A 26784-nucleotide genomic window follows, 5' to 3' on the forward strand; every position below is an offset into this window, starting at 1 on the left:
TCCACATAAGAGAAGCCACTGCAATAAGAAGCCCACACACAGCAACTAAAGAGTAGCCCCCACTCGACACAACAAGAGAAAAGTCCATGCAGCAACAAAGACCCAGTACAGCAATAAATTAAATAAAAATTATTTTTTAAAAGTGTCAGCTATTAGTGTCTATATCTGATCAATTTAAAAGAAGTTATTATTTGAAAAGTACTGTGATTGCCAAGTCTTTGCCTTAACCAGTAACACTGAAGAAGCTGAATTTGAACAGTTCTTCAAAGACTCACAAGACCTTCTAGAACTAACACCCAAAAAAGATGTCCTTTTCATTATAGGGGACTGTAAAGCAAAAATAGGAAGTCAAGAAACACCCGGAGTAACAGGTAAATTTGGTCTTGGAGTACAGAATGAAACAGGGCAAAGGCTAATAGAGTTCTGCCAAGAGAACACACTGGTCATAGCAAATACCCTCTTCTAACAACACAAGAGAACACTATACACACAGACATCACCTGTGTCAACAGGTGGTCAACACCGAAATCAGATTGATTATATTCTTTGCAGCCAAAGATGGAGAAGCTCTATACAGTCAGCAAAAACAAGACCTGGAGCTGACTGTGGCTCAGACCATAAACTTATTGCCAAATTCAGACTGAAATTGAAGAAAGTGGATAAAACCACTAGACTATTCAGGTATGACCTAAATCAAATCCCTTATGACTATACAGTGGAAGTGAGAAATAGATTTAAGGGACTAGATCTGATAGACAAAGTCCCTGATGAACTATGGACAGAGGTTCGTGACATTGTACAGGAGACAGGAATCAAGACCATCCTCAAGGAAAAGAAATGCAAAAAAACCAAAATGGCTGTCTGAGGAGGACTTACAAATAGCTGTGAAAAAACGGAAGTGAAAAGCAAAGAAGAAAAGGAAAGATATTCCCATTTGAATGAAGAGTCCCAAAGAATAGCAAGGAAAGATAAGAAAGCCTTCCTCAGCAATCAATGCAAACAGAGGAAAATAATAGAAAGGGAAAGACTAGAGATCTCCTCAAGAAAATTAAAGATACCAAGGGAACAGTTCATGTAAAGGTGGGCTCAAAAAAGGACAGAAATGGTATATGAACCTAACAGAAGCAGAAGATATTAAGAAGAGGTGGCAAGAAAACACAGAAGAACTGTACAAAAAAGATCTTCATGACCCAGATAATCACCATGGTGTGATCACTCACCTGGAGCCAGACATCCTGGAATGTGAAGTCAAGTGAACCTTAGGAAGCATCACTACGAACAAAGCTAGTGGAGGTGATGGAATTTCAGATGAGCTATTTCAAATCCTGAAAGATGATGCTGAGAAAGTGCTGCACTCAATAAGCCAGCAAATTGGAAAAGTCAGCAGTGGTCACAGGATTGGAAAAGGTCCGTTTTCATTCTAATCCCAAAGAAAGGCAATGCCAAAGAATGCTCAAACTACCGCACAATTACACTCATATAACACACAAGTAAAGCGATGCTTAAAATTTTCCAAGCCATGCTTCAGCAATACATGAACCATGAACTTCCAGATGTTCAAGTTGGTTTTAGAAAAGGCAGAGGAACCAGAGATCAAATTGCCAACATCTGCTGGATCATCGAAAAAACAAGAAAGTTCCAGAAAAACATCTATTTCTGCTTTATTGACTATGCCAAAGCCTTTGACTGTGTGGATCACGATAAACTGTGGAAAATTCTGAAAGAGATGGGACTACAAGACCACCTGGCCTGCCTGTTGAGAAACCTGTATGCAGGTCAGGAAGCAACAGTTAGAACTGGACATTCAACAACAGACTGGTTCCAGATAGGAAAAGGGAGATTACATCAAGGCTGTATACTGTCACCCTGCTTATTTAATTTGTATGCACAGTACATCATGAGAAATGCTGGGCTGGAGGAAACACAAGCTGAAATCAAGATTGCCAGGAGAAATATCAATAACCTCAGCTACACAGATGACACCACCCTTATGGCAAAAAGTGAAGAAGAACTAGAGAGCTTCTTGATGAAAGTGAAAGAAGAGAGTGAAAAAGCTGGCTTAAAGCTCAACATTCAGAAAACTAAGATCGTGACATGTGGTCCCATAACTTCATGGCAAATTGACGGGGAAAGAGTGGCTGACTTTATTTTTATGGGCTCCAAAGTCACTGCAGATGGTGACAGTAGCCATGAAATTAAAAGATGCTTACTCCTTGGAAGGAAAGTTACGACCAACCTAGACAGCAAATTAAAAAACAGAGACATTGCTAGAGCTAATCAATGAATATAGTAAAGTTGCAGGATATAAAATTAACACACAGAAATCCCTTGCATTCCTATACACTGACAATGAGAAAACAGAAAGAGAAATTAAGGAAACAATACCATTCACCATTGCAACAAAAAGAATAAAATACTTAGGGGTATATCTACCTAAGGAATGGAGGAATCAACCTGCCTGACTTCAGGCTCTACTACAAAGCCACAGTCATCAAGACAGTATGGTACTGGCACAAAGACAGAAATACAGATCAATGAACAGAATAGAAAGCCCAGAGATAAATCCACGAACCTATGGACACCTTATCTTCGACAAAGCAGGCAAGGATATACAATCGAAAAAAGACAACCTCTTTAACAAGTGGTGCTGGCAAAACTGGTCAACCACTTGTAAAAGAATGAAACTAGAACACTTTCTAACACCATACACAAAAATAAACTCAAAATGGATTAAATATCTAAATGTAAGACCAGAAACTATTAAACTCCTAGAGGAGAACATAGGCAAAACACTCTCCGACATGAATCACAGCAGGATCCTCTATGATCCACCTCCCAGAATATTGTAAATAAAAGCAAAAATAAACAAATGGGACCTAATGAAACTAAAAAGCTTCTGCACAACAAAGGAAACTATAAGTAAGGTGAAAAGACAGCCCTCAGATTGGGAGAAAATAATAGCAAATGAAGTAACAGACAAAGGACTAATCTCAAAAATATACAAGCAACTCCTGAAGCTCAATTCCAGAAAAATAAATGACCCAATCAAAAAATGGGCCAAAGAACTAAACAGACATTTCTCCAAAGAAGACATACAGATGGCTAACAAACACATGAAAAGATGCTCAACATCACTCATTATCAGAGAAATGCAAATAAAAAACAAAATGAGGTACCATTACACGCCAGTCAGAATAGCTGCTATCCAAAAGTCTACAAGCAATAAATGCTGGAGATGGTGTGGAGAAAAGGGAACCCTCTTACACATTCCTCTTGGTGGGAATGCAAACTAGTACAGCCACTATGGAGAACAGTGTGGAGATTTCTTAAAAAACTGGAAATAGAACTGCCATATGACCCAGCAATACCACTTCTGGGCATACACACTGAGGAAACCAGATCTGAAAGAGACACGTGCACCCTAATGTTCATCGCAGCACTGTTTATAATAGCCAGGACATGGGAGCAACCTAGATGCCCATCAGCAGACGAATGGATAAAGAAGCTGTGGTACATATACACCATGGAATATTACTCAGCCGTTAAAAAGAATTCATTTGAATCAGTTCTAATGAGATGGATGAAACTGGAGCCCATTATACAGAGTGAAGTAAGCCAGAAAGATAAAGAACATTACAACATACTAACACATATATATGGAATTTAGAAAGATGGTAATGATAACCCTATATGCAAAACAGAAAAAGAGACATAGATGTACAGAACAGACTTTTGAACTCTGTCGGAGAAGGCGAGGGTGGGATATTTTGAGAGAACAGCATGAACATTATCTATAGTGAAACAGATCACCAGCCCAGGTGGGATGCATGAGACAAGTGCCCGGACCTGGTGCACTGGGATGACCCAGAGGAATCGCGTGGAGAGGGAGGTGGGAGGGGGGATCGGGATGGGGAATACATGTAACTCCATGGCTGATTCATGTCAATGTATGACAAAACCCACTGCAATGTTGTGAAATGGTTGGCCTCCAACTAATAAAATTAAATGAAAAAAATAAAAATAAAAAAATAAAAAACAGAGACATTGCTTTGTCAACAAAGGTCTGTTTAGTCAAGGCTATAGTTCTTCCAGTAGTCATGTATGGATGTGAAAGTTGGACTATAAAGAAATCTGAGCACCAAAAAATTGATGTTTTTGAACTGTGGTGTTGGAGAAGACTCTTGAGAGTCCCTTGGACTGCAAGGAGATCCAACCAGTCCATCCTAAAGGAGGTCAGTCCCAGATATTCATTGGAATGACTGATGTTGAAGCTGAAACTCCAATACTTTGGCCACCTGATGCAAAGAGCTGACTCATTGGAGAAGACCCTGTTCCTGGAAAGATTGAGTGCAGGAGGAGAAGGGGACGACAGAGGATAAGATGGTTGGATGGCATCACCGACTCAATGAGTATGGGTTTGGATGGACTCCGGCAGTTGGTGATGGACAGGGAGACCTGGAATGCTGTACTTTATGAGGTCGCAAAGAGTCAGACACGACGGAGCAATTGAACTGAACTAAACTGAATTGTGATTGCTTAACCACTGAACATGAGATTCTGATTTATCTTTGAATTTGTTGTTGTTTTTGTTGGATAAAAACCATAGAAGAATGTAAGTGGCAAAGTAGGACACAAAATGAATGCCAATACACTTTATTTTCCTCAGTTTCCCAGGGTCCCATGAGGTGTATGGTTTTTATGGTACTGGAAGAAAAAGATGAGATAGAAAACGCCAGGTAAGATAGATGATATGAGTCATCTTAAGGCAAGGGAAGCATTTTCTTTGATCACAGCCCTGCTAAATATCAAGCATAAGTAAAGAACTCTTCTTCAGGTCAATAAATAGAACAGAAATAACTAAACTCGTTCTCATACCAACAAGATGCCTCAAAAAATTTAGTTCAATATTTTCCCTTCTTTTAGCCATTGACTCTGAAACAAACACAGCAACAACAAATTCAAAGATAATTCATAATCTCACGTTCAGTGGCTGAGCAATCACAGTTCAGTTGAGTTCAGTTCAATTGCTCAGTCGTGTCTGACTCGTTGTGACCCCATGAACTGCAGCATGGCAGGCCTCCCTGTCCACCACCAACTCCCGGAGTCCATCCAAACCCATGTTAATTGAGTCAGTGATGCCATCCAATCATCTTATCCTCTGCCGTCCCCTTCTTCTCCTGCACTCATCAAGAATTGATTGCACTGAATAGATGTGTTACTGAGTTCAAGCTCATATTGCTCACTGCATGACAGGCAAATAATTTGAGAGACAAGTTATCGAGGCAAGGGATAGTGATTTTATTTGAAAAGCCAGCACACTAAGAAGATAGCAGACTAGTGTCCTAAAGAACCATCTTCCTCGAATCAGAATTCAAGTTTACTTTATACTAAAAGTGGAAGGGCTGTGACTGACTGGTGCAAACTTTTCAGTGTTGCCCAGATTCTGGAGAGGATGAATCCTTTGCTCTTGCCGATTCCCATGTAGATCTGGTCATAATGTTTCTGTAAACCTTCAGCAAGACAAATGCTATTTTCATTCTATAACCTTTTATCTCTATATAAAAGAAAAGTGTTCTATCCTTAAAGGTAAAGCCTGAGAGGCAAAACCTTGAGAATGAGCTGTCATGTACTTTTCAGGCTACTGGTGACATTTTTTACAAAGGTGAAGAACAGAACCAGCATGACTAAGTACAGACAACAGAGAAAAAAGTTTAAAAAAATAGGGTCAAAGTGGAGTCAGTTTTATCCTTCCCTGTACACATGTACGAATTATACTAATTACTTTATTAAATTGATGGCACAATTTGCTGGAACTGGACCAGTCTTTCATGGACAGAGTCATACTGTCATGCAATCATGTGCAGAAATGTCTACCTGGCTCAACCCCTCTCTATGATATAAAAGTGCCCTGAACATTGCAAGGCAGTATTAGTTCCAATTTTGCTATGGTAAATAATTAGCTATGGAATTGTGACAAACATTTTCACTTTCATGGTCCTCCTTTTCTGAATTTTAATATAGGTGGGGTGGATTTCTATCAGCTGAGAATCTTTCTATTTTAGGGAAAGGAAAACTCTCTTAAATTCAATCCAAACAGAAAATTTATTAGTCTAAATAACTAAAACATCAAGGAGTAAATTGATTGTAATGAACCATTTGATTAGAACTTAATTAAGCAGATCTGAACTCTCATTTCCTTCCCTTTTCTTCAACCCTACCCTATGCAGTAGAAAAACCCAGAATTGTCAATATGACTTTATTCTTTGTGCCCATAGTCTTTGAAGTTAAAAAAAAAAAAAAAAATCCTTCCCCAAGATATACTTCAAAAGCCATGACATCTATGTGGATTGGCCCAACTCAGACCATATGTCTTTTTCTGCCTATCAATGTGAGTCTCACTGGCCAGGTCTGGATCACATGCCCTCTCCAGAAATGACCAGGAAGCTGAGTCCTATATGAATCACATTAACAGAAGGGCAAAAAAGAGAGATTCTCCTAAAGGAAGAGACTAGCCATGACTTCAGAAGAAGAAAGGTTGGCAGTGAAAACTAATCAACATTTATACCAATTTTAATCTAGTTCATGTCTTACAGACTCTTCTGCTGCCAAGATTTAATATTATACGCAGTATTTGAAAAATAGATATAGTAGGGAATAACAAATATGCTTCCATATGAGATCTCTTCCTTTTATTTTAATCTTTGTGCTCTGTTGCCTGTGTTTAGTCAGGCTGGCTCTGTAACTTTTGTAAAAAAGAAAAGAAAAGAAAAATGCTGCCTACAGCATAATATACAGGATAGCCTATTCTCAGGGTTCTAACCTTTAACAGTTCATTCATATTAGGTTAAAAAGTTGAAGAACAGAGAATAACATTTGACTTGTTCCAGGCTTATAAGAACATCATGACCTGACCTACTTGGACAGTTGCAATAACAAAAGAATCTGACACTAAGAAGTTTGAAACAACTAACTATGCCCCCCCTTAGTTTGCCTTTAAAAGTGATTTGCTGAAAACCTTCAAGGAGTTCAGGATTTATTTAGGCATGCGTCTCCTTTCATGGTTCTGCAATAAACCTTTCTCTGCTACAAACCAGCATTTTGGTTTGTTTGGCCTTACTGTTCGTCAGGCACATGAACTTGTGTTTGGTGATAGATGCAATTTTAAAGTAAAGAAACGAATGACCCGTTTGAGAAACATACTTAACTATTGAATTACTAAATCAGCACTTTTTTTTCTTTTTTTTCATTTTCTTTTTTTCTTTTTTTATTTTTTGGTCTTTATTTCTTTCTTTTCTTTTTTTTTTTTTCAGTGGGTTTTGTCATACATTGATATGAATCAGTCATAGAGTTACACGTATTCCCCATCCCGATCCCCCCTCCCACCTCCCTCTCCACCCAACTCCTCTGGATCTTCCCAGCCCACCAGGCCCAAGCACTTGACTCATGCATCCCACCTGGGCTGGTGATCTGTTTCACCATAGATAATATACATGCTGTTCTTTTGAAACATCCCACCCTCACCTTCTCCCACAGAGTTCAAAAGTCTGTTCTGTACTTCTGTGTCTCTTTTTCTGTTTTGCATATAGGGTTATCGTTACCATCTTTCTAAATTCCATATATATGTGTTAGTATGCTGTAATGTTCTTTATCTTTCTGGCTTACTTCATTCTGTATAATGGGCTCCAGTTTCATCCATCTCATTAGAACTGATTCAAATGAATTCTTTTTAATGGCTGAGTAATATTCCATGGTGTATATGTACCACAGCTTCCTTATCCATTCATCTGCTGATGGGCATCTAGGTTGCTCCCATGTCCTGGCTATTATAAACAGTGCTGTGATGAACATTGGGGTGCACGTGTCTCTTTCAGATCTGGTTTCCTCAGTGTGTATGCCCAGAAGTGGGATTACTGGGTCATATGGCAGTTCTATTTCCAGTTTTTTAAGAAATCTCCACACTTAAATCAGCACTTGTTTTATATCAACTAATTTATGTCTGTCTTTATTACATTGGCATACATAAACTGGAAAGATGACTTTCTCTAATTGGTCAAAAAGTCTACCTTGGAAAATAGGAACTGTAGATAGTCATCAGACAAAAAATAGGATAATCTCTTAATCCTTCTGCAGAGGTATCTTGGCTGGCGGGGGCAGGGGGGAGGGGAACGAGGGGTGCGGACAGGAGACAAGCAAACATATTTCTTTTGTTTTTACAAGTAAACAGTAAGAACAATTGTATATATCAGAAGAAACTGAAGGGAAATTTGCCAGATAAGGATCTGTTTAGTTATGGAGGCCCTGGTATTACACAGTTACATTTATATAATGTATGTCACATTTTGCATTTCAGGAGCTTGTCATTAAGTAGAAGAAAGTAATACTTTCTTTGTTGCTTGTAGACCCCTGTGTATAGTTCCCCGAGACTTTAGTTTTTTCCTACTTTGTGCTCTGGCCATGGTGCTGAATGCTGAAGGTCCACAACTTGGTCAGCCCAGGGCTGACTTGAAAAGTGCAGGCTCAAATTATGGATTCAAAGCCACTATGGGTACTTACATTTTGAAGGAAAGAGATATTCTGTGACTTTTTTGAGAAAGAGAATTTGTGACATGTGATAAGGCAAAGACCTTGAATGGAAGGAATGTTGTGCTATTGACTCTAAATCAGAAAAGAATATTTATCTTTCTCTTATAAAACTATGGTTAATTTTTCCAGTTCAGTATCACCCAGAGTCCTTAATTTATTTGGAGAACAGGTTAAGTATCGAAACTACTTATATTACTAAGGAAAAAGGCTCACACTACCTTGAGTCAAAAAAGAAAAAAAAAAAAATACTTTCTTAGAATGTAAGTTCAATGTGCACAAAGTTTTATTTGTTTTGTATGCCACTACTGCATCTCTACTCATCAAACTATCTCACACACAGAAAACACTAAACAATGTTTTTTTTTTTTCCTTAAAGAGATTTTTCCTCATCTTTTGGTCACTTATATTGAACAAGTCACTATGCTACTTGTCCCATTTTCTTTTATATAAGATATTCCTGGATAATAGGGTTAGGTGATGATAAAGTGAGCATATATGAAGGACATTAGAGTCTCATGTAACTGTCACTAAATAATTCAGTACAACAGAAAAGATAAAATGAAGTACATTCTCATGATTTCATTTTCAGAATGAAAATGTCTTTCTTAATACTCAGAGTTTTTAATTCACATTAGAGTCCAAATATTTTTTTTAAAAAATGAAAACATCAATGCAAAGTATCTCTAATATGCAATTGACTGTTAATCCCATTTCAACTTTTATAGATACATTTACTATAACCTTCTAAATAAAGCAATGTGAATGTGAATGGTAAATAATCCTTTCTTTGTTGTTCAGTTGCTAAGTCGTGTCTGACTCTTTGTGACCCCATGAACTGCAGAACATCAGGTTTCCTTGTCCTTCACTATTTCCCTGAGTTTCCTCAAACTCATGTCCATTGAGTCAGTGATAGCATCTAACCATCTCATCCTCAGTTGCCCTCTTGCAGCAGGGCCTTTTCCCATGAGTTGATCCTTCCCATCAGGTGGCCAAAGTATTGGAGCTTCAGCTTCAGCATCAGTCCTTCCAATGAATAGTCAGGGTTGATTTCCTTTAGGATGGACTGGTTTGATCTCCTAGCTGTCCAAGAGACTATCAAGAGTCTTTTCCAGCCCCACAGTTTGAAAGCAACCACATTCTTCAGTGCTCAACCTTCTTTATAGTCCAACTCTCACATCCGTATATGACCACTGGAAAAACCATAGCTTTGACTATACAGACCTTTGTCAGCAAACTCTCTGCTTTTTACTAGGCTGTCTAGGTTTGTCATAGCTTTTCTTCCAAGGAGCATCTTTTAATTTTTTGGCTGCAGTCACCATCTGCAGCCCAAGTGATTTTGGAGCCCAAGAAGTTGAGATATATCACTGTTTCCACTTTTTCCCCATCTATTTGCCTTGAAATAATGAGACTGGATGCCTTGATCTTAGTTTTCTCAATCTTTAGTTCCTCTTCACTTTCTGCCATTAAAGTTGTATCATCTGCATATCTAAGGATATTGCTATTTCCCCCAGCAACCTTGGTACCCACTTTTGAGTCATCCAGTCCAGCATTTCACATGATGTTCTCTGCCTATAAGTTAAATAAGCAGGGTGACAATACACATACAGCCTTGACGTATGCCTTTCTCCCAATTTTGAACCAGTCTGTAGTTCCATGTCTGATTCTAACAGTTGCTTCTTATACTGCAAACAGGTTTCTCAAGAGGCAGGTAAGGTGGTCTGGCATTCCCATCTCTTGAAGAATTTTCCAGTTTGTTGTGATCTACACATCAAGGTCTTTAGCTTAGTCACTGAAGAATAAGCAGATGTTTTAGAGGAAGTTTAAAAATGAACCTTGAGAGTGCCAACTAAGATATAAATACTTAAAGTAATTCAAATAGATATTAAATAGTGTAGAAATCATTGAAATATTAGTATAAAAAAAGGAAATGAGTAAATCAACAATATTAAAACAAAATTATGTGTTAGTTAAAAATCATTTTTAAGGACAAGGTGAGGTGGAGCCCAGTCAGCCAGGCTATGATGGGTTTGATAGGTATGGACAGGGACTGGAAAGATTCCTATCAGTTCTAGGAGCTGGGCCAGTCACATACACACACACACATACATGCATGCATACACATACATAGGTAGACACACACACAAATCAGTTTCAGGGGAAAAGGTTAGTAACAAAGATATTTGATACAGCCAACAGATGTATCTGTGCCTGAGCGACCATATCCCCAAATAATTTTGTCAGTATGTTTTCTACAATACAATAAAAAAATTTGTTCAATACTATGGCAATTTTAAAAAAGCTTAGTTACTGCTTAAAGGAAAATTCCACTTATAATGTTATCAAATTATTCAGCAATTCTAGATTAAGCATATTTTAATTCACTTCAAAATACTTCTGTCAAATTTTCTTCTGTTATGAGAAATATATTATTTCTAAGTTTTTTTTTGTTTTAGTATTATTATAGGGTTACAGGAAATTTTGTATCACATACACACACATGGTGGTCCTGAGCACACTTTAAGTACCTTCTCCCAATGTCAGCATCTTTCATAATTAATAGTAAAATATCAATGCCACGGAATTGAGTTAATACAAACCATAGACCGTTTTCAGAATTTTGCAAGTTACACATGCGTTCATGTGCATGTGTGTGTGTATATATGGTTCGATGCCATTTTATTAAATACAAAGCTGCATGAAGTTACTACTACAATCAAGATGAAGAATTGTTCTATCCCACATTAAAACCTTATAGCCACCTACATTTCTTACTTCTGAAGCCCTATACCCTTGAAATTACCAATCTGTTTTCCATCCCTATAATTACAGTATTTCAGAAATGTTATTTGAATTGGTTCATTCACTACAGACTGAACTATGAGCTGAAGTTCAGAACAGTGTACAGAAGGCAGTAATCAAAACCATTTCAAAGGTAAAGAAATGCAAGAAAGCAAAGTGTTTGTCTGAGGAGGTTTAACAAATAGCTGAAGAAAGAAGAAATGTGAAAGGCAAGGAAAAAAGGGAAAGATATACCCAACTGAATGCAGAGTTCCAGAGAATAGCAAGGAGAGATAAAACCTTTTTAAGTGAACAATGCAAAGAAATAGAGGGGAAAATATGGTAAAAACTAGAGATCTTTTCAAGAAAACTGGAGGTATCAAGGGAGCATTTCATGCAAGAATGGGCATGATAAAGAATAGAAATTGTAAGGACCTAACAGAAGCAGAAGAGATTAAAAAGAGGTGGCAAGAATACACAGAAGAACTATACAAGAAAGGTCTTATGACCCAGATAGCCACAATGGTGTGGTCACTCACCTAGAGCCAGACACGCTGAAGTGTGTAGTCAAGTGGGCCTTAGGAAGTTTTACTATGAACAAAGCTAGTGGGAGTGATGGAATTCCAGCTGAGCTATTTCAAATCCCCAAAGATGATGCTGTGAAAGTACCACACTCAATTTGCCAGCAAATTTGGTATCTCAAAAGTGGTCACAGACAGGAAGAGCTCAGATTTATTCCAATCCCAGGAAAAGTCAATGTCAAATAATGTTCAAACTACTGTACAGTTTCTATTATTTCACATACTAGCATGACTATAATCAAAATCCTTCAAGCTAGGCTTCAGCAGTATGTGAACTGAGAACTCCCAGATGTACAAAGTAGGTTTCAAAGAGGCAAAGGAACCACTGATCAAACTGTCAACATTCATTGGATCAGGGAGAAAGCAGAAGGCTCCAAAAAAACATCTACTTCTGCTTCATTGACAATTCTAAGATCTTTGACTGTGAAGATCACAAAAAACTGTGAAAAATTCATTAAGAGATGAAAGTACCAGACCAGTTTACCTATGTTCGGAGAAACCTGTATGTAGTTCAAGAAGCAAGTTAGAACCAGACATGGAACAATGGCCTGGTTCCAAATCATGAAAATTGTGTGATAAGACTGTATATTGTCATCCTGCATATTTAACTTATTTGCAGAGTACATCATGTGAAATGACAGGCTGGATGAGTCACAAGCTGAAATCAAGATTACTGGGAGAAATGTCAGCAACCTTAGATATGCAGATGATACCACTCTAATGGCAAAAAAAGTGAAGAGGAACTAAAGAACCTGTTGATGAGGGTGAAAGAAGAGAGTGAAAAAACTGGCATGAAACTCAACATTAAAAAAAAAACAGAAAAACTGATATTATGGTCCTCACTTCATGACAAATAGAAGGAGAAAAAGTGGAAGCAATGACAGATTTTATTTTCTTGGGCCCCAAAGTCACTGTGGATGGTGACTGCAGCCATGAAGTTAAAAGACGCTTCCTCCTTGGAGTGGAAGCTTCGAGAAACCTAGACAGCATATTTAAAAAGCAAAGACATCATTTTGCTGACAACGGAATGTATTATCAAAGCTATAGCTTTCTCAGTAGTCTTGTAAGAATATGAGAGTTTGATCATAAAGAAGGTTGAGTGAAAAAGAATTGATGTTTTTGAGCTGTGGTACTGGAGAAGACTCTTGAGAATCCCTTGGACAAGGAGACCAAACCAGTCAATCCTAAAGGAAATCAACCCTGAATATTCATTGGAAGGACTAGCGCTGAAGCTGAAGCTCCAGTACTTTGGCCACATGATGCAAAGGGCAAACTCATTAGAAAAGACTCTGATGCTGGGAAAAATTGAAGGCAAAAGGAGAAGGGAGTAGCAGAAGATGAGATGGTTATATAGCATCACCAACTCAATGAACATGAATTTAAGGAAACTCTGGGAGAGCATGGAGAACAGGGAAGCTTGGCGTACTAGAGTCCATGGAGTCACAAAGAGTTAGGCTAGACTTAGGGACTGAACAACGAAATGGAGGAACATAGATACGGTTCAATTCATCAATCCTCTAAAACCAGAGTGGTGAAGAGAGTGAATTTGCTGGGTAAAAGTTCCCATAACAAACTATTAGGGAAAGAAAGCTTAATCAGAAAGGAGCTAGCTGAAGAACAACAACATACTGCATTGTCTGAGTATGTCATAATTTATTCATTCATTATCCTACTGAAGGACATTTGGTGTTTTTCAAGGACAGTCTGTTATGCTTAAAGCTGTTATAAACATCAATATGTAGAGTTTTTTGTGGACATAAGTTTAAAATAAAATCTTCCCTTCTAGTAAATACCAAAGAAAATAATTGCTGGATCATATTGTAAGAGGATGTATTGTTTTGTAAGAAAGCACTTAATCATCTTCCAAAGTGACTGTATCATTTTGCATTTTCACAAGCAATGAATTAGAATCCTTGTTGCTCCACATCTTGCCACTATTTAATGGTGCTAGCATACCAGATTTGGTCATTCTAAAGGTGTGTATTAGGTCATTCTGATAGGTATTTCATTACTGCTTTAATTTACATTTACTTGGTGATATAATGATGTTGAACATCTGTTCTAATGCTTGTTTGCTACCTATAGATTTTTTTAGTGAGATTTTAAAGCCTCTGGCTAATTTTTAATTTTTTTTTTCCTTATGGTGGAATTTTGGATAATCATTCTTTATCGTATGTGTCTTTTCAATAGTTTCACCAAGACTTTGGCATATCATCATAATCTCTTGATCCTGTATTTCACAACGCAGAAGTATCTTTTTAAAATTCTACTGAGTCCATCTTATCAATTATTTCTTTCATGGATTTTGTCTTCAGTGTTATAACTAAAATGTTATTGTCATTGTTGTTTTTTAGTTGCCCAGTCGTGTCCGACTCTTTGATCCCATGAACGGCAGCACGCCAGGCCTCCCTGTTCCCCACCATCTCCTTAAGTTTGCCCAAGTTCATGTCCATTGCATCAGTGATGCCATCCCCATCTAACCCCTTGACACCTACTTCTCCATCTGCCCTGAATCTTTCCCAGTATCAAGGACTTTACCAAAGAGTTGGCTGTTCATATCAAATGACCAAGATACTGGTTCACTGTCATGCACAAGGTCATCTAGATTTTCTGGGAGTTTTGTAGTATTGTCTTTTACATTTAAATATGTGATATATTTTGAGTAAAATTTTGTGAAAAGTGTAAGATCTGTCTGTGAATTTATTTTTCATTTGAATGTCCAGTTGTTCTAGCACAACTGTGTGACCTTTATTACTTTATCAAAGATCATCCATCTGTACTTAGTTGCACCTATTTCTGGCCTCTCTACTCTATTCCATTAATCTATATCCTTTCATCAGTACTGTATTGTCTTGATTACTGTGGTTTTACAAGAGGTCAGTTAATGTCAATCCTTCAACGTTGTTGTTCAATATTGTATTTACTATTACTCTAGGTTTTCTGCCTTTTTTTTTTTTTTTTTTTTGCAGGGGATTAGATCTTTTATTATTACTAGCATTATTTATTTTTTTAGTTTGTTTTTTAATTGAAGGAAAATTGCTTTTCAATGTTATATTAGTTTCTGCCATACAACAACATGAACAAGTAACAATTATGTGCACATCCTCCCTCCTGAGCCTCCCTCAACTTCCCTATCTCACCCCTCTAGGTCATCATAGAGCACCAGGAAGGATTCCCTGTGTTATATAGCAACTTCTGACTATCTATCTACTTTACCTGATAGTGTATAAATGTCCATGCTGCTTTCTATATTTGTCTCACTCTCTCCTTTCCCTACTGTGTCCACAAATCCATTCTCTACATCAGCATCCTCATTCCATCCCTGCAAATAAGTTTATCAATACCATTTTTCTAGTTTCCATATATGTGTGTTAATGTCCGATATTTGTTTTTCTCTTTCTGACTTACTTCACTCTGTATAACAAACTGTAAGTTCATCCACCTTACTGGAACTGACCCAAATTTGTTCTTTTTTATGACTGAGTAATATTGAATTGTATATGTGTGCTATATCTTCTGTATCCATTCATCTGTCGATGGACATCTAGGTTACTTCCATGTCCTGGCTATTGTTGCAATGAACATTGGGTTACGTATGTCATTTAGAATTTTGGTTTTCTCAGGGTATGTGCTCAGTTATGGATTGCTGGATCATATGGTAGATTTATTCTTAGTTTTTAAAGTAATCTCCATACTGTTCTCCATAGTGGTTGCATCAGCTTACATCCCCACCAACAGGGCAGGAGGGCTCCCTTTTCTCCAAACCCTCTCCAGCTTTTATTGTTTGTAGATTTTTTTTATAATGGCTATTCTGACTGGTGCAAGGTGATGCCTCATTGTAGTTTTCATTAGCATTTTTCTAAAAATTAGTGATTCTGAGCATTTTTCATGTGTTTATTGAACAGCTACATATGTTTTGGAGATTAACCTTTTGTCAGTTATTTTGTTTGCAATTAATTCCTCTTTTAATCTTGTTTATTATTTCCTTTGCTGTGCAGAAACTTTTAAGTTTAATTAGGTCTCATTTGTTTATTTTTTGTTTTAATTTCCATTACTCTGAGTGTGGATCAAAGAGGATCTTGCTTTCATTTATGTCATTTATGTCAGAGTATAGCCTATGTTTTTCTTCTAAGAGTTTTATAGTTTCTGCCTTTACATTTAAGTCTTTAATCCATTTTTAGTCTATTTTGTGTGTGATGTTAGTAAGTGTTCTAGTTTCATTATTTTACATGTAGCTGTCCTGTTTTCCTAGCACCATTTATTGAAGAGACTGTCTTTTCTCCATTGTATATTCTTGTCTCCTTTGTCAATGATAAGGTTCACATAGATGCAGAGGTTTATCTCTCAAGTTTCTATCTTGTTCCATTGGTCTGTATTTCTGTTTTTGTGCCAATATAATAGTGTCTTGTTGACTGTAGCTTTGCAGTATAGTCTGAAACCAGGAAAGTTGATTCCTCATGTTCCCTTTTTATTTCTCACGATTGTTTTGGCTATTCAGTGTCCTTTGTGTTTCCATACAAATTGTGAGTTTTTTGCTATAGTTCTGTGAAAAATATCATTGGTAGTTTGATAGGGATTTCAGTGAATCTGTAGATTGCTTTGGGTAGTATAATCATTTTTAAAACATTGATTCTTTCAACCCAAGACTTGTCATCTTTGATTTCTTTCACCAGTGTCTTTTTGTTTTCTATATACAGGTCTTTTGCCTCTTTAGATAGATTTATTCCTAGATATGTTATCTTTTTGTTGCAGGAAGGGGGATCCCTTCTAGGGCCCAAAACTGGGCTCTTGTCTAACACTCAGAAATGAATTGTCTGAGAAGACACATGTGCTGACAAAGCAAGAGATTTTATTGGGAAAGGGCGCCCGGGTGGAGAGCAGTAGAGTAAGGGAACCCAGGAGGACAGGTCTGTCATGTGCTCACAGTCTCAGGTTTTATGATGATGGGGTTCATTTCCGGGTTATCTTTAGCCAATCATTCTGACTCAGAGTCCTTCCTGGTGATGCACGCCTTGTTCAGTCAAGATGGATGTCAGAGAGAAGGATTCTGGGAGGTGGTCAGACATGTGGTGTCTCCTTTTGACCTTTCCCAAACTCTTCCAGTTGGTGGGTGGCTTATTAGTTCCGTTTTCCTTACCAGGACCTCCTGTCGTAAAACAACTCATGCAAATGGTTACTGTGGTGCCTGGCCAGGGTGGGTGGTTTCAGTCAGTGTGCTTCCCCTAACACTTTTGGTTGCAGTGATGAATGGCATTGTTTCCTTAATTTCTCCTTCTAGTTTTTTTCTTGTTAGTGTGTAAGAATGCAAGGGTTTTCTTTATATTAATTTTATATCCTGTAACTAAACAATATTTGTTGATTAGCTCTAGTGGCATATTTTGGAGAAGGCAATGGTGCCCCACTCCTGTATTCTTGCTTGGAAAATCCCATGGATGGAGGAGCCTGGTAGGCTGCAGTCCATTGGGTCACTACGAGTCAGACACGACTGAGCGATTTCATTTTCACTTTTCACTTTCATGTATTGGAGGAGGAAATGATAACCCACTCCAGTATTCTTGCCTGGAGAATCCCATGGATAGAAGAAGGAATCTGGTGGGCTATCATCCATAAGGCCACAAAGAGTCAGACATGACTGAAGTGACTTAACACAGAACAACACATATGAAATGAATTATGTTGCAATAAAGATAAAAAACTATCTATTTTTATGTATTTTGTACACAAAATATATTCAAAAAATTACAAAATACTAACAAAATCAAAGTCTAGTCTGGCCAAAGCTATGGTTTTTCCAGTAGTCATGTATGGATGTGAGAGCTGGACCATAAAGAAAGCTGAGCACTGAAGAATTAATCCTTTTGAAATGTGGTGTTGGATAAGACTCTTGAGAGTCCCTTAGACCGCAAGGAGATCAAATCAGTCAATCCTAAAGAAAATCAGTCCTGAATATTCATTGGAAGGATAGATGCTGAAGCTGAAGCTCCAATCCTTTGGCCACCTGATGCAAAGAACTACTTGGAAAAGACCCTGATGCTGGCAAAGATTGAAGACAGGAGGAGAAGGGGATGACAGAGGATGAGATGGTTGGATGGCATCACTGACTCGATGGATATGAGTTTGGGTAAGCTCCAGGAGTTGGTGATGGACAGGCAAGCCTAGCGTGCTGCAGTCCATGGGTTGCAAAGAGTCGGACACAACTGAGTGACTGAAATAAACTGAACTGAACAAAATCAAAGAAGATTGAAATCCATGCTGACATGATTTAGAAAACTTGATGTTATTAAGATATCAATTTTTCCTAGCTTAAATTATAAAATTAATGCATTCCCATTCAAAATCCAAGAACTCTTTTTTTCTGAATATCAATAAACTGATTTTAAAATGTACATGCAATATCAAATAGTCTAAAATATCCAACACAATAATGAAGAACAAAGTTCAAAGACTCACATTGCTTGATATTATTGCTAAGGTTTAGTCAATAAGTTGTGTCTGACTCTTTTGTGACCCATGGACTGTAGCCCTCCAGGTTGCCATGTCCATGAGATTTCCCAGGCAAGAACAGTGGAGTGGGTTGCCATTTCCTTGTCCAGGGTATCTTCCTGACTCAGGGATTGAACCTTCATCTTCTGCATTGACAGGCAAATTCTTTACCAATGAGCCACCAGGGAAACTCTTTTTGAGACTTAGTGAGTAGCTACTCTAGTCAAGACAATATAATTTTGGCAAACTAATGGATATACTGATGAAGGGAAAAGAATACAGAGGTCAGAAACAGACCTACACAAATGTAATCAACTAATTTTTGATAAATTTGTAAGGAAAAGTTAATGGATAAAGAGTAATCTTTCTAAAAACTGTACTAGAGATGTACAGTCTTATGCAAAAAAAAAAAAAAAATGAAATGAAATAAAGTGAACCTAGACTCTGACCTCATCCTTTACCAAAATATAAAAATGAATTAAAGACCAAAATGTAAAATGCAAAATAATGAAAACATAGGAGAGAATCTGTGTGATCTTCAGTTTGGTGATGGGTTTTTATATACAGCAACAAAACACAATTCATGAGAGAATAAGTTGATAAGCTAGATTTTATAAAAGTTAAATCTCTTGTTCTGTGAAAGGTACTGTTAAAGAGATTGAAAACACAAGCCACAGTTTGTGAGAAAATATTTGCAAAATACTTATCTGATACGGGATTTGTTCCAAATTATACAGAGAACACTAAAACTCAGCAAAAAGAAAATAAATGAATCAATTTAAAACAGACTAAACACCTGAACAAATACTTTATCAAAAAAGATAGTGAGTAACATATGAAAAGATTCTTAACATCACATGTCATGCAAATGAAGGAATGAGATACCATCACACACCTAGCTTAATCTTAGAATGGCTAATATTAAGCAGGAAATATCTAAAGGAATCAAGCATTGGTAAGCACTGAAGTATCAGGGATTCTCTGGGTATATGGGAGTTCTGTAATATCCTTAAAACTTTGCTGTAAATCTACAACTATTCTAAAATTTTAAACGTTTATTGAATGTAAAAAAAAAAAAAAAACCAAGGTAAAATTATTAAATCATAAGAAATATTCATTTGTATAGTTCTAAAACTTGGCACCACAAAGGCGCTGTGATGTTTCAGATGTGGAGAAAAGGTTTAGGGTAGAAACCAAACAGTTTCTGTGTGAATCCTAGGCATGTAAGCCTTGCAAGTCCTCCAGCCTCCATGACCCTCCCTGAGTTCCAAAGAGCATGTTGGAATAGTTGCTAATCAAGGAAGGGAGAAAAAGCAGAGACAAGGGAGGAGCAACCAGAAAATAGTGTAGCCTTGGGGCAGGGTCCTCATTCCACTTCAAGGGATACACATAACAGTATCTTTAAACTCTTTGCAGAACTGAAACCCATCAAGTGGAAGATGTCAACATTCTTCATTTCAGAGAAAACACTTTAAGTCCAGTATAAAGGAATCACAGAAACTCATCAGATTATCCAAGGCCAGATTAAAGGAGTGTAGGCCCTGAACACCCTCTAATCTTATCAGCAACCCCACCTTTGAACTATTGCTATAAAACTCCTCATCAAATTCTCCCAGATTGAAACACAATTTTTGAGGGGTATGAGCCCACTGTGTTTCCTTTGCCTGCCAAAGCAAAAACTCTATTATTTTCTGCTGCTGCTAAGTTGTGTCAGACCCTGTGCGACCCCATAGATGGCAGCCCACCAGGTTCTCCCATCCCTGGGATTCTCCAGGCAAGAACACTGGAGTGGGTTGCCATTTCCTTCTCCAATGCATGAAAGCAAAAAGTGAAAGTGAAGTTGCTCAGTTATTTTCTACTTTACCCAAAACTCTGTCTCCAAGATTCGATTCGGCACTGGTGCACAGAGGCTGGGTTTTTGGCATCAGGATCAGCTCACTAATAATAAACCTATGTTTTTCACTGATATAAGTCTCTTTTCCAATATGTCATTTGTGGTTGTTCAAGTCATCTGCCAGTGAAAGATTTGCTCTGTTGTTCTTTGGCAATAAGTGCCATCGCAAATCTGCTCAATAGGAGAGATTTGTTGTTCAATAACTCATTTTTGCATAACATATTAAGTCAATCTGGCATTGCATCAACAAGTCTGGGAGGTTCCAGACTCTCAATTATGAATCTGGCTCCAGTCCAAGAGAAATCATGCACTATAAAATGTGAGAATGTATTTATGTAATAAGCACTTATAAAGTGATTACTGTATATTATTACTTAAATACTTTACATAAACTAAATTATTAAGATCTTTATAAAATCTTTCTGGAGTAGGTATTAGTATAACCTCCATATATTGGTATTAGCTATATATTAGTACATTGATATCTATTTTAAAGTATTATCTATGCTTTTATTAAAGACACATGGATACAGAAAGAATAATTTTCACTTATCTTAGCCCTGCTGTTGAAATACCTTCTCCTTGTCAGGATGTTATGAAACTCCTTAATATGTGGTGACTCTTTGGAAACTCTTAACCATATAAACTCTTCTCTTTGAACACATTTTCTGGAGTGTAATCAGAAAATTTAACTCCCTGAAAACTCAGTTAATTAAGTATTGATACATTCGGTAGAAACTGAACATAAGTTGCCAAACAGAAATCTGTGTGTCCAAGGTACAAAGAGGCCAAACAAATCTAAACCTCAGAGTTTGGAGGAGAGAAAAGTTAATGACAAGTGTTATGCAAGGAGATAGAGTGGTTTGTGCTCAAAAAGCCTGAACTCTCTGATGGGTTTTCAGGAAAGAGATTTGGGGGGGTTATTTGTTTTTGTTTTTGTTTTTTAAGCTACATCAGGTCTTAGTTGTGGCACACAGGATCTTCATTGCTGCATGCAGAATCTTTCATTGTAGTCATTGGTTCTTGGTTGAGGCTTGTGGACTTCTCTCTAGTTGTGGTGCATGGGCTCCAGAGTGTGCAGGCTCAGTAGTCGTGGGGTATGGATGTGGCATACAGGCTCAAAACTGTATGGGCTTTGTAGTTTGTGGTACGTGGGTTCTCTAGTTGAGATATGTCAGCTTAGTTGCCCCATGGCATGTGGGATCTTAATTCTCTGAGTAGGAACCAAACCTGAGTTGTCTGCATTGGAAGGCAGATTCTTAATCACTAGAATACCAAGGAAGTCTCCAGCAAAGAGTTTTTAGAGGCAAAATTTGGGGTGAGGGCTGGAGAGTGTGTGACTTTCTTCTGCTTGGTGGTGAGGTAACAAGATGAGTCACCATTTAACATGTGCTCAGTTTAAAGTTACCATCCTCCATCTGGGTGAGGGTTTTAGTTCCAGCAGAACTTAAAGATAGATTGCTATGTATATTCCTTGAGGAGGAACCAGGACCCTGTCTTGTCACTGTACTATTGTTTCTTTTTTTTTAATTAATTAATTAATTAATTTTTTTTTATTAGTTGGAGGCTAATTACTTCACAACATTTCAGTGGTTTTTGTCATACATTGACATGAATCAGCCATGGAGTTACACGTATTCCCCATCCCGATCCCCCCCTAACCTAGATGCCCATCAGCAGACGAATGGATAAGGAAGCTGTGGTACATATACACCATGGAATGTTACTCAGCCGTTAAAGAGAATTCATTTGAATCAGTTCTAATGAGATGGATGAAACTTGAGCCCATTATACAGAGTGAAGTAAGCCAGAAAGATAAAGAACATTACAGCATACTAACACATATATACGGAATTTAGAAAGATGGTAATGATAACCCTATATGCAAAACAGAAAAAGAGACACAGAAGTACAGAACAGACTTTTGAACTCTGGGGGAGAACGTGAGGGTGGGATGTTTTGAGAGAACAGCATGTATATTATCTATGGTGAAACAGACCACCAGCCCAGGTGGGATGCATGAGTCAAGTGCTTGGGCCTGGTGCATGGGAGGACCCAGAGGAGTCGGGTGGAGATGGAGGTGGGAGGGGGGATCGGGATGCGGAATACGTGTAACTCTATGGCTGATTCGTGTCAATGTATGACAAAACCCACTGAAATGTTGTGAAGTAATTGGCCTCTAACTAATAAAATAAAATTTAAAAAAAAAAAGAAACAAGGGACAGTGAAAAGCCTTTGAACCTACCAGAGAGGGCCCCATAGGGTCCTGCTTGGTTTCAAAACCACATTATAAGAATTCAAAATCTCAAAGAAATGTAAGTGAATCTGAGCAAGTTAAGAGACAGAGCAGAATAGCTGATATGACCTAAAAATTTTAAAAACCTGTTATTATGGGGCACTCATCAGTCAGAGTCAATGGGATTCAGTGGACCTCTAAATAATATTCAGAGTGTAAATAGCAAGACGCTTCCACTGAGATATTGAAAATGATATTTGTAAATAATAAGATGATGCTAAAGGATTGAGTACAATATTGTAAAGTAATTAGCCTCCAATTAATAAAAATAAATGGGGAAAAAATAAAGCAAAAAAAAAAGGATTAAGATCAGGACATGACTGTTTCATTGCCATTTAGTGATATATAAGCTATTTTTTTTATTAATTTGTGTTTCTAACTTTTGCATATTGAGGAGAGTAGGAGAGCAAGAGAGCAATAAATCCATTTTTTAAAATCTGCTGTGATGCTTTGTCCACAATGTTTGGCTGCTTGCCATTCAAAAGCCAATATTTGAGAGACAAGTGTTGGTTGGAAAGAAAAGGTTGCTTTATTCAGGAGACCATGAACCTGGAGAGAAGGCAGCCTCATGTCTAAGAACCAACTCTGAGGATTCTGTTTGACTACAAAAGTTTTGAAAAAGAGAAAGAAGAAGTTAATTACAGTTAATCATTTGGGGTAAGAGTCAGTGTCTTCATTGTCTTCCACAGTGTGCGAACTTTCTTCTGATTGGTTGGTGGTAAAGTAGCAGTGTGTTGATTCAGCTCAGCTGGGGGCTTTAGTGCCTGCAGAAGAACTCATATTATACATATTGTTATGTATATTCCTTGAGGAGGAGCCAGAACCCTGCACTGTTGTTTCTAAACTGTTCCTCCTTTTGCAGTCCCAAACGTTTCTGGTAAGGAACTGTTTGAATCTGCCCATTGGAAATCATGGAAAGTCAAGGGGACTGAGTAAGGCTGTTTTCCTGTCTACTGTAATGAAGACTTCATAGAAATCTGAAAGATCTGCCTTTATTAAAACTCTGTATTAATGTGCTCTAATGATTTTTAGATAATGTGTTTTCCCATTTCACTTGCTGAAAGATCTTCATTTAAAAATTATGCTAAAATCAGTTATTTTATATAATTTATCTACAACAATATGTGAATGTATGTAAAAACCTTAAAATGATTTGAAAATTAGTACAGACTAGTCAGTGCTAAAATATCTTTTACATATTTTTCACTTTATTTTAGAATAACTTTATTAATATGCTTTATCCATATTTGAAATATATGTGCATGCATTCTAAGTTGTTTCAGTCATGTCCAACTCTTTGTGACCTTATGGACTGTATCCCACCTGTCTCCTATGTCCGTTGGATTCTCCAGGAAAGAATACTGGAGTAGGTTGCCAGACCCTCCTCCAGTGGCTCTTTCTAACCCATGGATTGAACCCACATCTCTTACATCTTCTGCATTGGCGCATGGGTTCTTTACCACTAGCTCCACCTAATTTGAAGTGGAAGCCCACTTGAAATATACACTTGGGGACATATAACAGATACCTTTTGTACACAAAAGTCTGTACAGAACAGACTTTGGGACTCTGTGGGAGAAGGTGAGGGTGGGATGTTCTGAGAGAATAGCATTGAAACAAGTATACTATCAAGGGTGAAACAAACCACCAGCCCAGGTTGGATGCATGAGACAAGTGCTCAGGGTTGGTGCACTGGGAAGACCCAGAGGGATGGGATGGGGAGGGAGGTGAGAGGGGGGATCGGGATGGGGAACACATATAAATCCATGACTGATTCATGTCAATGTATGGCAAAAACCACTACAATATTGTAAAGTAATTAGCCTCCAACTAATAAAAATAAATGAAAAAAAAGTCTATGTTTAAAACATGGTAATATTTTGCCAGATCTGATTTAGATTTTGTTTTTCCTTTTTTAAGAATTTAAATCACAGAAAATCAACAAGGAAACACAAACCTTAAATGATACAATGGACCAGCTAGACCTAATTGATATCTATAGGACATTTCACCCCAAAACAATCAACTTCACCTTTTTCTCAAGTGCACACGGAACCTTCTCCAGAATAGATCACATCCTGGGCCATAAATCTGGTCTTGGAAAATTCAAAAAAATTGAAATCATTCCAGTCATCTTTTCTGACCACAGTGCAGTAAGATTAGATCTCAATTACAGGAAAAAAATTGTTAAAAATTCCAACATATGGAGGCTAAATAACACGCTTCTGAATAACCAAGAATTTAAATCATCTTTCTTGTTATTTTATCCCCAGAGCTTACCACTATCCTGAAAATATTGCATATTATTTCCTGCATGCTTTTGTGCTATTATTATACACATGTACTAATGAACAGTACCTTTGCCAACAAAGTCTGTCTAGTGAAAGCTCTGGTTTTTCCTGTAGTCTTGTATGGATGTGAGAGTTGGACCATAAAGAAGGTTGAGCAACAAAGAACTGCTGCTTTTGAACAGTGGTGTTAGAGAAGACTCCTGAGAGTCCCTTGGACTGCAAGGAGACCAAACCAGTCAATCCTAAAGAAAATCAGTCCTGAATATTCATTGAAAGGACTGATGCTGAAGCTGAAGCTCCAGTCCTTTGACCACCTGATGCGAAGAGCTGACTCATTGGAAAAGACCCTGATGCTGGGAAAGATTGAAGGCAGGAGAAGGGGATGACAGAGGATGAGACGGTTGGATGGCATCACTGACTTGATGGACATGAGTTTGAGCAAGCTCTAGGTTTTGGTGACGGATAAGGAAGGCTGGTGAGCTGCAAACCATGAGATTGCAAAGAGTTGAACCCGATTGAGTGACTGAACTAAATGAACAGTAGAAATGTTGTTTTGTAAAGTTTACAATTTTACATATATGGTTTTGTGCTTTTTTATTATTTCATAACTTGTGTGCATGCTCATTCAGTCATGTCTGACTTTGCAACCCCACGGACTGCAGCCCGCCAAGTTCCTCTGTCCATGGAATTTTCCAAGCAAGAATATCAGAGTGGGTTACCATTTCCTACTCCAGGGAATCTCCCCAACCCAGGGATCAAACCCACATCTCCTGTATTGCCAGGTGGATTCTTCACCACTGAGCAAACTGGGAACCTGATTGAGCATCTTATATTAATTTAATTCATATTTAAAAGTAGCTACACTGATAACATTTAACTTTAAAATTTATTTAACTACATGATAAATGCTCCATTGTATAAATAAATCATAGCTCACAGTTCCATTCCTCAACAGAAAATTATGCTATTTTCCTTTTATCAAAATTATCAAAATTATTGAAAAGAATATATTTTAAAAGCTTTGTGTGTGATCCTCTGAACATGTGTATAAGATTTTTCTAAGTTATTTATTAAGGTTGAATTGTCATTTTTGAGGGTATGTGTGGTGAGAATTTTATTAAATATTGCCATGGAAATCATTACAATGAAGTGTATTCCTACCAGAAATGCACAAACATTTTGTGGCAAGAGATTATGCATATTTACCAAGTCCCATTTTCTTTTCCTCCCGAGCATAAAGTTTGATTCCATTTCCTAGCCTTTCATGTAGTTCGGTGTTTCTGAAGATCAGAGTCTTGGTGACATATGGATAGGTGTGTGGTCTTTTAAAGCTTCTGTGATCAAGAAGTGAGACTTCCCTATGGTCTCCTTCTCCACCATCTAGCTGCAAGGAGAGTTCTCTAAGGACTTTGAACAGAGTTGAATTACATTATGAGAGGGACTGGGCTTCCTGAATGACCTCATCAGAGGCTATCTGACCAGGAACATGTCCCCTGGACTGGGACAAAAACAATAAATTAATTTTCTTTGTATTAAGGCACTGAGATTATGAGCTTCTGGTTCAACAGAGATTGTGTGTGTGCGCGCACACGTGCTAAATATCAACTGATGTTCTACATGTACATTTCTTTCCATCTTCTCCTTTTGAAATTATCAACAAAATATTTTTCTCTATTTTAAGTTTATGAGACAAATGACTATGAGATTCTCAATATGGTGTCAAATTGTATTTATCTGTACTAGTGAGGTTAAGTAATATTTCCCATGTTTATTGACATTTTGTTTTCTTCTTTTTAAAACTTGCCTATTCATCTCTTGCCCATTTTCAACCCATTTGCTACCAAGGCTGTCTATTTTTTTTCCCATTGTTTTAGAGGA

The sequence above is a fragment of the Muntiacus reevesi genome, chromosome 2, assembly GCF_963930625.1.
Source record: "Muntiacus reevesi chromosome 2, mMunRee1.1, whole genome shotgun sequence".
Lineage (NCBI taxonomy): Eukaryota > Metazoa > Chordata > Mammalia > Artiodactyla > Cervidae > Muntiacus > Muntiacus reevesi.